Genomic DNA, 16460 nt, shown 5'->3' on the forward strand with positions numbered 1-16460 from the left:
ACCTCACACCTCACAATATTGTTTTTAGGCCAAAAGGTTGCCCTGAGGTGGCTGGATGACTAAGCTAACCAACACAAGTGTCCCATCTAGGAGTGACACTGCAGTGACAGACCGGATGGCACTTAAAAAAACTAGTACCCAAACAGCACATCATGCAAAGAAATTAAAGAGGTGCAATGAGGTAGCTGTATGACTAAGCTAAGCGACACAAGTGTGCGGCACAAACACCTGGCCCGTCTAGGAGTGGTACTGCAGTTTCAGACAGGATGGCACTTAAAAAAACTAGGCCCCAAAGAGAACATGATGCAAAGAAGAAAAAGAGGTGCAAGCTGGAATTGTCCTTGGGCCCTCCCACCCACCCTTATGTTGTATAAACAGGACATGCACACTTTAACATACTGTACCAATCATTTCAGCAACAGGGTCTGCCACATGACTGTGGCTGAAATGACTGGTTTGTTTGGGGCCCACCAAAAAAGAAGCAATCAATCTCTCCTTGCACAAACTGGCTCTACAGAGGCAAGATGTCGACCTCATCCTCATCCTCCGATTCCTCACCCCTTTCAGTGTGTACATCCTCCTCCTAACAGAGTATTAATTCTTCCCCACTGGAATCCACCATTACAGGTCCCTGTGTACTTTCTGGATACAATTGCTGGTCAAGGTCTTCCCGGAGGAATTTATAATTCATTTTGATGAACATCATCTTCTCCACATTTTGTGGAAGTAACCGCCTATGCCAATTGCTGACAAGGTTACCGGCTGCACTAATCACTTTCGGAGTACACACTGGAGGGGGGGCAACTTAGGTAAAATAAAGCCAGTTTGCGCAAGGACATCCAAATTGCCTCTTTTTCCTGCCTGTATACATACGGACTGTCTGACATGCCTACTAGGATGCTGTCACTCATATAATCCACCATTATGTCAATGGTGACAGAATCATATGCAGTGACAGTAGACATGTCAGTAATCATTAGCAGGTCCTTCAGTCTGGACCAGATGTCAGCACTCGCTCCTGACTGCCCTGCATCACCGCCAGCAGGTGGGCTAGGAAATCTTATACTTTTCCTCACAGCCCCAGTTGCGGGAGAAAATATAGGATGAGCTGTTGACGGGTCACGTTCCGCTTGAGTTGACAATTTTCTCACCAGCGGGTCTTTGAACCTCTGCAGACTTCTGTCTGCTGGAAAGAGAGATACAACAGGCTTTAAACCTAGGATTGAGCCTGGTGGCTAAAATGTAGTGCTCTGATTTCAACAGATTGACCACCCTTGAATCCTGGCAAAGCGAATGAAGGGCTCCATCGACAAGTCCCACATACTTTGCGGAATCGCTCCGTCTTAGCTCCTCCTTCAATTTCTCCAGCTGCTTCTGCAAAAGAATGACCTGACTCAAGGTGGCAGTGTCTGAACTGACTTCACATGTGGCAAGTTCGAAGGGTTGGAGAACCTTGTACAAGACGGAAATTATTCTCCACTGCGCTTGAGTCAGGTGCATTCCCCCTCCTTTGCTTATATCATAGGTGGATGTTTAGGCTTGAATGGCCTTTTGCTGCTCCTCCATCCTCTGAAGCACAGGTTCTCAAACTCGGTCCTCAGGACCCCACACAGTGCATGTTTTGCAGGTCTCCTCACAGAATCACAAGTGAAATAATTAGCTACACCTGTGGACCTTTTAAAATATGTCAGTGAGTAATTAATACACCTGTGCACTTGCTGGGTTACCTGCAAAACATGCACTGTGTGGGGTCCTGAGGACCGAGTTTATGAACCCCTGCTCTGAAGCATATAGAGTGTTGAATTCCATCTCGTTACCACCTCTTGCTTCAGGTGATGGCAGGGCAGGTTCAGGAGTGTTTGATGGCGCTCCAGTCTTCGGCACGCGGTGGCTGAATGCAGAAAAGTGGCCCGCAATTTTTCAGAGCAATGACAGCATCTCCTGCATGCCCCTGTCATGTTTCAAAATATTCTGCACCACCAAATTAATTGTATGTGCAAAACATGGGACGTGCTGGAATTTGCCCAGATGTAATGCACGCACAATATTGGTAGCATTGGGGGTCATTCCGAGTTGATTGCTCGCTGGCTAGTTTTAGCAGCCGTGCAATCACTATGCTGCCGCCCACTGGGGAGTGTATTTTAGCTTAGCAGAAGTGCGAGTGCATGTGCTCCTGTTCTCTGCAAAAACAGTTTGTGCGGTTTCTGAGTAGCTCTGAACCAACTCAGCGCTTGCGATCACTTCAGCCTGTTCGTGTCCGGATTTGACGTCATACACCCACCCAGCGAACCCCCAGCCACGCCTGCATTTTTTCAGACACACCTGCATTTTTTCAAACCCTCCCTGAAAACAATCAGTGGACACCCAGAAATGCCCACTTTCTGTCAATCTTCTTGCGGCCGTCAGTGTGACTGAAAACTTTGCTAGAACCTGGGCACAACCACAACGGGCTTTGTATCCGTACGTCACGCGTGCGCATTGCGGGGCATACACATGCGCAGAAATGCCATTTTATAGCCTGATCGCTGCGATGCAAACAACAGCAGCTAGTGATCAACTCGGAATGACCCGCATTGTCCGATATCACAAATCCCCAGGAGAGTCTGATTGGGGTAAGCCATTGTGTAATGATGTTCCTCAGTTTCCGTAAGAGGTTGTCAGCGGTGTGCCTCTTACTGAAAGTGGTGATACATAGCGTAGCCTGCCTAGGAACGAGTTGGCGTTTACGAGATGCTGCTACTGGTGCTGCTGCTGTTGTTGCTGCGGGAGGCAATACATCTACCCAGTGGGCTGTCACAGTCATATAGTCTTTAGTCTGCCCTGTTCCACTTGTCCACATGTCCGTGGTTAAGTGGACAGTGGGTACAACTGCATTTGTTAGGACACGGTATCGGTATCGCCTGTCTAGTGAAGTGGAACCTAGATGGAATTTGATACTGGGGACACTTTACCTCAAACAATTCTCTAAGTCCCACTGAACTAACTGCAGAAGTCTAACACCAACACAGCTGTCAAGGCCTCAGTTATCCGCTTTGCAAAAGGATGACTGCTATCATATTTCATCTTCCTCACAAAGGACTGTTGGACAGTCAATTGCTTAGTTGAAGTAGTACAAGTGGTCGTCCAACTTCCCCTTTGGGATGACGATCGACTCCCAGCAGCAACAACAGCAGCGGCAGCAACAGCAGGCGTACCACTCAAGGATCCTCCGGAGGAATCCCGGTTAGGAGAGGACTCCTCAGTCTTGCCAGTTACATGCAGGGCTACTGACGTTCCTGACTGAGGAGGAAGTTGACGTTGAAGGAGTTGGTGGTGTGGCTTGCAGGATCTTGAGTATAAGAGGAAGAAGGGATTTAGGTGTCAGTGGACTGCTTATGCTCTTACCCAAAGTTTCACAACTTGACACTGACTTCTGATGAATGCGCAGCAGGTGACGTATAAGGGAGGATGTTCCTAGGTGGTTAACATCCTTACCCCTACTTATTACAGATTGACAGAGGCAACACATGGCTTCACACCTGTTGTTCGGATTTGTGGAGAAATAATTCCACACCAAAGAGGTGGCTTTTTTGGTATTTTGCCCAGGCATCACAATGGGCTTTCTCATCCCACGGACAACAGGTGTCTCACTCGGTGCCTGATTTAAACAAACCACATCACCATCAGAATCCTCATCGTCAACTTCTTCCTCAGCACCAGCAACACCCATATCCTCATCCTGGTGTACTTCAACAGTGACATCTTCAATTTGAATATCAGAAACTGGACTGTGGGTGCTCCTTCCAGCACTTGCAGGGGGCGTACAAATCGTGGAAGGAGCCACCTCTTCCTGTCCAGTGTTAGGAAGGTCAGGAATCGCAACCTCCGACACACTTGGACTCTTCTTGGGGATTTGTGATACCATCTTAGAACGCACAGTTCTTTTCGGTGCTTTTTCCAGCTTAACTCTTATCATTTTTCTAGCGGAAGGATGAGGGCTTCCATCGTCATGTGAAGCTGAACCACTAGTCATGAACATAGGCCAGGGCCTTAGCCGTTCCTTGCCACTCTGTGTTGTAAATGGCATATTGGCAAGTTTACGTTTCTCCTCTGACCATTTCAAAAAAATTTTTGGGGTGGGGTCTTTACTGAACTTTGGCTTTTTGGATTTTACATGCCCCCTACTAACACATTGGGCATCGGCCTTAGCAGACGACGTTGATGGCATTTCATCGTCTATGTCATGACTAGTGGCAGCAGCTTCAGCACTAGGAGGAAGTGGTTCTTGATCTTTCCCTATTTTATCCTACAAATTTTTGTTCTCCATTATTTTTCTGGAATTATATAACAATATGCGGTACAGGAGTACCTCTACACCACACAGGGCAAAGCCTGTGAAAATTATTTGGATTCAATATTAATAACCCCTTTATTTGGAGTAAATAATATACACCACAGGACAGCACCAATGAACTTATATGGCAGCACCACTGGATTGGATTTATACGGAATAATATGGATTTATATGGAATTATACAGCAGGATCACTGGATTTATACGGCAGTACCACTGGACATATACAGCAGTATCAATGGATATATACGTCAGTAACACTGGACATATATGGCAGTATCAATGGACATATACGGCTGTATCACTGGACTGGATTTATATGCCAGTACCACTGGAATTATACGGCAGGATCATTGGATTTATACGCCAGTTCTACTGGAATTATATGGCAGGATCACTGAAATTCCACGGTAGAATAACTGGATTTATACGGCAGGATCACTGGATTTATACGGCAGTACTGCTGGACATATATGACAGTACCGCTGGACATATACGGTAGTATCACTGGACATATACGGCAGTATCACTGGACATATACGCCAGTTCCACAGGAATTATACGTCAGGATCACTGGACTTATATGCCAGTACCACTGGAATTATACAGCAGGATCACTGGAATTATACGGCAAGATCACTGGATTTATACGGCAGTACCGCTGGACATATACGACAGTATCAATGGACATATAGGGCAGTATCACTGGACATATACGGCAGTACCACTGGACATATACGGCAGTACCACTGGACATATACAGCAACCAGTGGCGGATCTTGTCACGGGCAAGCAGGACTTTTGCCCGGGGCGCCGCCTTCCGGAGGGCGCCGGCGCCATCCAGAGGGCGCCGCACCATGGCAAGATCCGCCACTGTCAGTGTGCGCCCCAGCAGTGTCCCCCCGCTGTGCCCCCCCTCCCGCTGTGAGAAGGGAACCAGACGCTACGCGTCTGGTTTCCCTTCGTGGCGCTGGTCCTTCCCCGCTCTGAAGGGAATCAGACGCTAAGCGTCTAGTTTCCCTTCATGGAGAGGACCTTTGGTGTGCGGTGCGCGATGACGTCATCGCGCACCGCACAGCATTGTGGCACAGACGCTAGGGGTCATAATTGACCTCTAGTGCCTATGCTGTGCTATGGGAGAGACGTCATGACTGATGTCTCTCCCATAGATCCGAGGAGAAGAGCGGCGCCGGTCTGCAGGGTCTGGAAACAGGAGCGGGGTATAGTAAGTATACTTTTTCTTTTTTCCCTTTCAGTCGCGCTACAAATGGGGGCGTGACTGACCACGCCCCCATACTAAGCCACGCCCCTAACTTTTGCCCGGGGCGCCACAAGGGCAAGAACCGGCCCTGACAGCAACACAGGGACACCACCACTGGACTGATGCAGGACAACACAGCACCTCTGTAATGGACTGGACTTATATAGCAGCACTGGACATATGGCAGCAGAGGACACCACCACTGTGACTGGACTGATGCAGCACAAGACACCACCACTGGACTGATGCAGCACAATACAGCACCACTGGACTGGACTTATACAGCAGCACTGGACATATGGCAGCAGAGGATACCACCACTGTGACTGGACAGATGCAGCACAAGTCATTACCACTGAGTACAGTGAGGACGGAGACACGTCCTCTCTCTACATTCTCCAATGCCAGAGTGAAAATGGCGGGGACGCGCGGCTCCTTGGATGATGACATTTTGCCTCACTCTGGTTTCCGAGTCAGACTGGAAAACCCGAGCCTGACTCGGATCCGGGCTCGTGACGTGAAGTCCTGGGGGGTTCGGTTCTCTGAGAACCGAACCCGCTCATCTCTACTATTTATCAATCCCATTTTAGCTAAACATAGGAATGCTCGCAAGGATAACCTACAGTAAATAGCTATGAACACAATTTAACAGTAAATATCAGAATAAGTGTATTAAATAAGTAATAACGCATTTCATAACTCCATGTAATAACAATCATGGCATAAAACTGTTCCCAGTGTTTCATATTATTCAATAAAATGAAACTTTAGCAATTATGTAAATGAATTGCTATTTAGTGTTGATCTTTGTTTTTAGCATTCCAAGACAGACAGGTTGCCAAAGGACAGGACAGATTGGCAAGTATGTAGGGGGGCACATGATCTCAGGAGGGTATGTCAGGGGAGAGGTGCAATGTCACAAGATATACTGTAGAATTCCATGGGAGACTGAAAAAGGGGAGGAAAGGGCGTGTTGGAAGAAGGGGATAGGGTAAAATAAACGTAGTGCCAATTTATTTATCATTGTAATTTTTAAATTTCCACGGAAATATGCGTATTGGAAAAATAGGTTCACTCGTCTGAATAAACTAGCATTGCCGGATCATGCTCTGCTGTCCCCTCTTTCTGTTACCCATGGGACTTTCCCTTCCTCCCCTGAGAGTGGAAAAGAAAGTGGAGGATAAAGGCGGTGAATAAATGGGGCTCTTCAAAAATAACCTGTAACATGGCAGTCAGGAGCCAATTGTCTGGTACTTTATCACTTTTCTAAGGTTTAGTACATCCGCCTCAAGCAAACACACATAAACTAGAGTTAATTTTGATGGAAGCCAATTAACCTAACAGTATAGCTTTGAAATGTGGGTGGACAGCAGAGGAACTCCAAACGTGCACAGTGAGAACATACAAGCTCCACACATATCAGGCCCTGGTGATGTACTGATGATCCCAATGCTTTTAGACAGAAATGCTAACCACTATGCCACACTATTTTTTAACATCTACATTCTTAATTTGATTAGTATAGTTGTTTTATTTTATTGAGGGTGGTTATTAACTTAACAAATGCATTTTTTTTCTGACATATTTAATTGAATTTACTAACAAATGAACACAAGCACAACTGATAAGAATAAGGTATGTACTATACATTACACATCCACTATATGATGGAAAATTATGTTTTTGTTCTTAACACACACAGAACAATAGTGTACTAGTTTAACGAAAGACAGGGAAAAAGCAAACATAAACCATGGGGTACATTTACTAACATTCGTAATTTCCGAAAAAAGGTCAAAGTTCAATCACGAATGACATCGAAAGTGTAAAACTGCAACTTTTTGAATTGATTACGACTAATTTACTAAGCTGTCGTATTCGGGTTTTTCTTTTGTTCCGATGTCGATGTCATTCGTGCTTTTTTTTTCTATTTTTACGGCAGTGATTAGCAAAACACTGCCGACTTTTTTTACAATCAATCTCGGCCGGATCTGTGTGATCCGTGCTGGGGTTTATTTTATTTTTTTTTTTTAATTAAACACTGTAAAATAATAAAAAAAAATGCGTGGGGTCCCCCCTCCTAAGCATAACCAGCCTCGGGCTCTTTGAGCCGATCCTGGTTGCAAAAATATGGGGGGAAAAATGACAGGGGTTCCCCCATATTTAAGCAACCAGCATCGGGCTCTGCGCCTGGTCCTGGTCCCAAAAATACGGGGGACAAAAAGAGTAGGGGTCCCCCGTATTTTTAAAACCAGCACCGGGCTCCACTAGCTGGACAGATAATGCCACAACCGGGGGTCACTTTTATATAGTGCCCTGCGGCCGTGGCATCAAAAATCCAACTAGTCACCCCTGGCCGGGGTACCCTGGGGGAGTGGGGACCCCTTCAATCAAGGGGTCCCCCCCCCCCCAGCCACCCAAGGGCCAGGGGTGAAGCCCTAGGCTGTCCCCCCCCATCCAATGGGCTGCGGATGGGGAGGCTGATAGCCTTTGTTGTAAAAGAAAAGATATTGTTTTTAGTAGCAGTACTACAAGGCCCAGCAAGCCTCCCCCGCATGCTGGTACTTGGAGAACCACAAGTACCAGCATGCGACGGAAAAACGGGCCCGCTGGTACCTGTAGTACTACTACTAAAAAAATACCCAAAAAAAGACAAGACACACACACCGTGAAAGTATAATTTTATTACATACATACACACATACATACATACTTACCTTAAGTTCCCACGCAGGTCGGTCCTCTTCTCCAGTAGAATCCAAGGGGTACCTGTTGAAGAAATTATACTCACGAGATCCAGGGGTCCAGGCTCCTCGGGAAATCCAGGGGTAATCCACGTACTTGAAAAAAAAAAAAAAAACGGTGTCCCGACCACGAACTGAAAGGGGACCCATGTTTGCACATGGGTCACCTTTCCACGAATGCCAGAAACCCACTCTGACTTCTGTCTAAGTGGGTTTCTTCAGCCAATCAGGGAGTGCCACGTTGTAGCACTCTCCTGATCGGCTGTGTGCTCCTGTACTGAATGACAGGCAGCACACGGCAGTGTTACAATGTAGCGCCTATGCGCTACATTGTAACCAATGATGGGAACTTTCTGCTCAGCGGTGACGTCACTTTAGGTCAACCGCAGGGCAGAAAGTTCCCATCATTGGTTACAATGTAGCGCATAGGCGCTACATTGTAACACTGCCGTGTGCCGCCTGTCACTCAGTACAGGAGCACACAGCCGATCAGGAGAGTGCTACAACGTGGCGCTCCCTGATTGGCTGAAGAAACCCACTTAGACAGAAGTCAGAGTGGGTTTCTGGCATTCGTGGAAAGGTGACCCATGTGCAAACATGGGTCCCCTTTCAGTTCGTGGTCGGGACACCGTTTTTTTTTTTTTTTTTAAGTACGTGGATTACCCCTGGATTTCCCGAGGAGCCTGGACCCCTGGATCTCGTGAGTATAATTTCTTCAACAGGTACCCCTTGGATTCTACTGGAGAAGAGGACCGACCTGCGTGGGAACTTAAGGTAAGTATGTATGTATGTGTGTATGTATGTAATAAAATTATACTTTCACGGTGTGTGTGTCTTGTCTTTTTTTGGGTATTTTTTTAGTAGTAGTACTACAGGTACCAGCGGGCCCGTTTTTCCGTCGCATGCTGGTACTTGTGGTTCTCCAAGTACCAGCATGCGGGGGAGGCTTGCTGGGCCTTGTAGTACTGCTACTAAAAACAATATCTTTTCTTTTACAACAAAGGCTATCAGCCTCCCCATCCGCAGCCCATTGGATGGGGGGGGGCAGCCTCGGGCTTCACCCCTGGCCCTTGGGTGGCTGGGGGGGGGGGGAACCCTTGATTGAAGGGGTCCCCACTCCCCCAGGGTACCCCGGCCAGGGGTGACTAGTTGGATTTTTGATGCCACGGCCGCAGGGCACTATATAAAAGTGACCCCCGGCTGTGGCATTATCTGTCCAGCTAGTGGAGCCCGGTGCTGGTTTTAAAAATACGGGGGACCCCTACTCTTTTTGTCCCCCGTATTTTTGGGACCAGGACCAGGCGCAAAGCCCGATGCTGGTTGCTTAAATATGGGGGAACCCCTGTCATTTTTTTCCCCATATTTCTGCAACCAGGATCGGCTCAAAGAGCCCGAGGCTGGTTATGCTTAGGAGGGGGGACCCCACGCAATTTTTTTTAATAAAATAACAACTTTCCCACCCCTTCCCACTGATATACATGCACGGATCTCATGGATCCCTGCATGCCTATCCAATCACGGAAAAAAAAAGTAGGTCTGTTTTTTTTTAGCACTTTTTTACGAGTTGTAATTTTTCACGGCAGTGTTTGTTTTTTTTTTGCTGTGCACTTCTTAGTAAATGACCGAGATTCATACTTAAACAGCCGCGTTTTGACCGATGGTGTATTCATTCGTGATTTTTTTCTTGGACTTCAAAATATTACGAATGCCCTCATCACTGCCGTGATTATTGCTTAGTAAATTACCGAGATGACACTTTGATGAAAAAACGGCATCTCGGTCAAAATCGGGAGCTTAGTAAATTTCCCCCCATGACTTTATAAACATTACCATAGAAAATAACTGTCAGCACCATTTCGAGCAGCCAACATGCAGGCAGCGATGTGGAAACCACCATCCGGCCACGTAGCAGCAAACTCAGCCTGAGCTTTAAATATTAGTGACACTCAACTTCGTCAGCTTTAATTATACTTTGTGCAGTATTTTCTTTGCACTACTTTTTACTTTGGGTGATGTGACTTTATACAATAAGATGTCATTTATCAGCAACATTCAGGGATGCTGTCTTTAAGCTTTCCAAACCAATGGCAGATCTTGATATAAGGCCTATGCATCATGGTCTATGTATAATGGGGGTCATTCCGATCCAATCGCCTGCTGCAGTTTGTTGCAGCGATCGGGTCGGAACTGCGCATGCGCCAGTGCCACAGTGCACCGGCGCATGGCAGCTTTCGTTACCTAGCGATCGCCTCTGAGACAGAGGCGGTCGCTAGGTGGGAGGGGGCTGAACGGCGGCGTTAAGCCACCATTTAGGGGGAGTGGTCCGGCCAACGCAGGCGTGGCCGGACCGTTGTGGGGGCAGCCGTGGCGGCTGCGTGACGTCTCATGCAGCTGCTGCGGCCAGCGGGAGCGACGAGCAACTCCCGGCCAGCCGCAGGAGCTGCGCTGGCCAGGAGTTACTCCTCAAATACAAAGGCATCGCATCTGTGCGATGCTTTTGTATTTGTGCGGGGGGGCGGTGGCCGGTACTGACATGCGGGGCGGACTAGCCCTGTGCTGGGCGTCCCCCCGCATGTCTGAGTTTACGATCGTAGCTGTGCTAAATTTAACACAGCTACGATCAACTCGGAATGACCCCCATTATGTCCCTCATATATGTGCAACCAAATTAGACTGATGTGGCTGCTGAAGTCGGACCATCAGATCTTATTGCCTCAAATAGTGTCAGGCAATGACTGCACACACTGCAGACTATGGCTATTGTACCCACAGCCCCAGTCAATATTGTATCAATTTTGATCAGCTGTTGCTACATCCCCGCAGGCTGCCATCCTCAGGCGTAGCACTCAGATCCTCGCTAACGCTAACAGGAGGTATCCATCTCCTACAGATGCCTCCTGTTGCATTTGGATTTTAATGACACAGAATCCACTTCCTTGCAGCTGTGCAGTTCCTTCCAAACATGAACTAGGCCCTGTATCATCTATATAGCAATTTTCTTACAAGATTGTCCAATTCAATTTTGGACTAGATGGTTGCCTTGATTTTCCCATTATGTGACCCCTACCCCCATTTTATTGTTGTACAGTGGTGACCCTTTCTCTATTCTTTTTTTTTTTTTTTTTTTTTTTATATACATTTTACTGGATTTTTCACATTATTACACCAAAACATGGCAAAAACAGAAATCATATCTATAAAACATTGTATATTAGGGGTCATTCCGAGTTGTTCGCTCGCTAGCAGATTTTAGCAGCATTGCACACGCTAGGCCGCCGCCCTCTGGGAGTGTATCTTAGCTTAGCAGAATTGTGAACGAAAGATTAGCAGAATTGCGAATAGAAAAATTTTAGCAGTTTCTGAGTAGCTCGAGACTTACTCCTACACTGCGATCAGCTCAGCCCGTTTCATTCCTGGTTTGACGTCACAAACATGCCCTGCGTTCGGCCAGCCACTCCCCCGTTTCTCCAAACACTCCCGCGTTTTATCCTGGCACGCCTGCGTTTTTCCACACACTCCCAGAAAATGGTCAGTTTCCGCCCAGAAACACCCACTTCCTGTCAATCACACTCCGATCACTTCAATGATGGAAATTCTTCATTCGGACGTGAGTAAATCTACTAAGTTTTGTGCTAAAATACTTAGCACATGCGCACTGTGTACCATGCGCATGCACATTTTCGCTTTAATCGCTCCATTGCAAAAATCGGCAACGAGCGAACAACTCGGAATGACCCCCATAATACGATATCATTGGATAATTAAGAGAAGCAGATGTAATTGACCAACATGAAAGGTATTGCTTTTCAAGGAGTACAATGTACAAGCATAATTGTCAGCAATGTAACTTGGGGGTAGAAACGAGACAAAATGCATCTTTCATGTCAATACTAAGTCATAACCCCCCATATCCGACATCATAAACAAGATAATAGTGCCAAATGCAAATTTTTTTACCAAAACAACAATAATAATAATAATAATAATAATAATAATAATAAGAACAGGAGGGTCAAGGGGGGGGGGGGGGAGAGGGGGAAGGAATGTTGGGCATCATCTCCTACATCCATCGTCATCCAGTAAAAGGAATAGAATGGTCTCGTATCCACGTTGACTCATTTATATCACCCTGTCAGATAACCATATCTTGCATATAATGTAAGTGGGGGAGGGGGAGCACCACTTTTCCAGAACATCACATAACGAGTATTGTCTGCTTTACTTAAATTTTCCTGATCACCTGGATATGTCTAGGGAGGCGTAAATTTGGTTTTGTGTCTCCACTGATTGCGAGGAGATATATATATACCTCACTTACGAAGGAAACCTGATTCCCATCCCAAAGCATCCCGAGTCACCTCATAGCGATCGAAATACATATATCTCATAAGGAGAGCATCAACTTCCCTCAGTGAAGGGGCATGACTAGAAATCCAAGAATTCATAATCACTTTTTTTTGCCACTGTCACAAGATTCGTCAGACAGGGAAACAAACGAGAGTGAGATTTACCGAGAGTCCAGTTGTCAAAATTTGTGAACAGTAGGGGAATGGGATCCAGGGTTACCCGCAAAGCTAAAGTAAAATGTATATAATAAATCAACTTATGCCAAAAAAATTTGATTTTCCCGCAGGTCCATAGGTTATGGAATAGTGTTGCTGAGAATGCATTACATTTTGGACAGCGGCCAGACTCCTCTGGTATGAAATGTTGTCTCTGACCCTGAGCCATATACGCCCTAAAGATATTTTTAATATGTACCTCTTGTAAGATAGAGGTCTATAGAGTCCTGAGGGTCCTGTCATAATATTTAAATAAAGCATTGTCAATCATCAAAGATGGTATATCTTTGAGCCAAATCAAGTGCGTGTTATTTATTAATTTGGGAATTTTGGGTTTCATCAATATTCCATATAACAACCTCATTTTATACTTATTCTCAGATTATCGGGAAACAATGTGGTTCAGGGGATCTATATATGCACCTGACTCAAGGCTTGGGGGTATGGACAAGGCAAAATGTGTAACTTGCATCAGAAGGAATAAACTACTACTGGGAAGATTAAATTCAGACTGTAAAACACTAAAGGATTTAACGTTGCCTCCTGGGTCAAATACTTGTGAAATGGCCCTTAGACCCTTTGAGATCAATCTGAGACAAGCTGAGTTCTCCAACCCTGGCGTGAAGGAGGGATTACCCCATATGGGTATCCATTCTTTTCTTGTTGTTCGTCTTTCCATCATAGTGTTCACTGCACCCCAAGCTTCATAAATATCTCTAAATAATAAATTAGCAATGATATGTTTAGGGATAACGCGTTTCGGGGTAAGCAATAGAGCTCCTGGAGAGTATGGATGAAAATAGCCTCATTCCAACTCAAAGTCTGTGAATTTACTACCTTCTGTCAACCAATCAAGCACGAATCTGAATAAAGGTGCTCTCGGATAATGCGTGAGGTCAGGTAGGCCTAATCCCCCACTCGCTTTTGGGCACCTTAATTTCCAGGAAGCAATCCTAGTTTTTTTTATTTCCAAATAAATTTGGAGCAGATCTTATCAATATGTTTAATGTCTTTCTTAGTTAGTTTAAGGGGTAACATTTGCATATGATACAACAGTTTGGGTAGGAGGATAGACTTTACCAACTCTATCCTACCTAAAAGCGACAATGGTAAATCATGCCACTGTTCTAGGAATTTTTCCATCTTCAAAATTCCGGAGTAAACTATAGATTGTGGATATGTTATTAGCAATAAGGATACTGAGATATTTTAGGTGAGAGGGCATCATTTTTATGTTCCAGGTATTGCTCTCCGTCAGTGTGCTCTGGCCCTTACCATTTATAAACAGTAGCTCTGACTTGTTTACATTTATCTTATAGCCTGATATGCTCCCAAATTGAGAAATTAAATCTAAGATTACTGGGCAGAGTGAGCAGGATTAGTAATGTAAAGGAGCATATCGTCTGCGAACAATGATACTCTAAGATCTCTGTCACCAATCTTAATTCCTTGGTATAGCGGGTATTGCCTTATGGCAATAGCCAATAGTTCTAAAGCCAGTATAAACAATAGAGGTGACAGGGGACAGCCCTGGCGGATGCCCCTCATTATTGGGAATGGGTCTGAGAGTAAGCTGTTACATATCAATTGTGACCTGGGCTGAGTGTATAACGTCTGTAGAAAACCTATGAATCTACCAGGGAAGGCAAAACGCGGCAGAACATCGTACTAGTGGTCCCAGAGTACCTTGTCAAATGCCTTTTCTGCATCTAGAGAGAGTATTTCCTGTGGAGCGTCCGACACGGCACCCTTGGAGCCACTCACCGCCAACAACACCCTTCTCACACTAATCGCAGAACTCCTACCTTGCACGAATCCTGTTTGATCCTCATGAATAAGATTCGGAATAATCAATTTCAAACGATTTGCCAGAATTTTTGTTAGCATTTTATATTCAATATTCAGTAACGAAATAGGTCTATATGAACCAGGCTCAGAGGGATCTCTACCAGGCTTTAGAAGAACCCTATATGTGCCATGTTATAATGTAAAGGCAATAGAATTAAAAATTAACACCAGCATGGGTATAACACAGGGATCCAGAAGTTTATAGAGTTCAGGTGTGAAACCATCACATTCCATTCCCAGTTTTAAATGAGAGATCGTTAGGGTAACCTCCTCTGTGGAGATCTAAGAAGTTAATAAGTCACCCATAGAATCCGACATCTGCGGGATAGGTAAGCCTTCCTAAAAGGATGAGTCTTGAGAGCTAACAACTGGTGGGGCTGAGTAGAGTGAGGTGTAAAAATCTCTCAAAACCTCCGCTATCTGAGTGTTTGAAGATGTTGTGTTCCTATCCCCCATTTTTAAGGGGTAAACTGTGGGCAGTTTACGCTGACCACTCAATAGATTTGAAAGGAGTTTACTAGATTTGTTAGAAAATCTATAACATTTGCAACTTTTTACGAAAGTATAAGACGCCTCCATTTTAATAAACAATTTTTCAAAGTGTTGTCTGGCCTTGTTATAGGAGGCTTTAGTAGCCACCGTCGGGTTGGATTTGTAGAGTTGAAAAGAGGACGTCAGTGCATCCTGTGCCTGAGTGAATTGTGAGATGGTATGTTTTTTTGGGAAGCAGTATGTGAAATTATGACCCCTCTGAGCGTTGCCTTAAAGGCTTGCCAATAGAGTACGGGTTTAGTTAATTTTACTTCACAGTTGTCCATCTCAAATTCATCCCAGGATTTCAATATTATATCTTTCAGTGTTTGAGAAGTGTTAAGTGTTGAGGGACATCTCCTACGTATTGAGCTACCCCTATCAGAAGATAATTGCATCTTAATCCAAACTACCGCATGGTCTGAAATCGTTATTGGCTCCATCTGTGCTCCAGACAGCCATGGTAAGAGGGAGATTGAAGTCAATATATAGTCTATCCATGACATTCGCCCAGTAGCTGCCGATAAGCAGGAGTAGTCTTTGTCAGTCAGGTTCCATGTGCGCCAAGAGTCGAGCATGTGTAGGTCACGTGCAAATTCTGGTATACCAAACTTTGGAATCTCAATGTTAGAGGGTGTGAGAGACTGTTTGTCAAGGTGAGCAAGGGATATTAGATTTAGGTCCTCTCCAATTATCATGGGTAAGTGAGAGTGTGGCAATAATATAGAAATAAGTTTCGTCAGGAAATGTGAAGAATATATGTTGGGAGCATATACAGAGGCACAAGCAAATAAAAATTTTTCATATGATAATCTACCCACAATATATCGCCCCATGGGGTCAATGGTGACATCTGAGACCTCTATGGAAAGGGAATAACGTGCAACAATCGCAACCCTTCTCGACTTTGAATTGAAAGAGGCAGACACCAGGACTCTCCAGCCCAAAATATTTAACCTGTGGATGTCACTTTGTAATAAATGTGTTTCTTGCAAACAAACAATATCTAAACATAACTTTTTCAAATATAAGAGAACACATTTGTGCTTATTAGGGGAATTAAGCCCTCCCACGTTCCAGGTACCTATATGCAAGGCCATATCATCTTTTCAGCGGAACCAATAAGGGGCATCTTGATAGCCACATAAATGACCATGATGCTAGAGTCATGAACAATAACAC

The sequence above is a fragment of the Pseudophryne corroboree genome, chromosome 11 (genome assembly GCF_028390025.1).
Source record: "Pseudophryne corroboree isolate aPseCor3 chromosome 11, aPseCor3.hap2, whole genome shotgun sequence".
In the NCBI taxonomy this organism is placed as follows: domain Eukaryota; kingdom Metazoa; phylum Chordata; class Amphibia; order Anura; family Myobatrachidae; genus Pseudophryne; species Pseudophryne corroboree.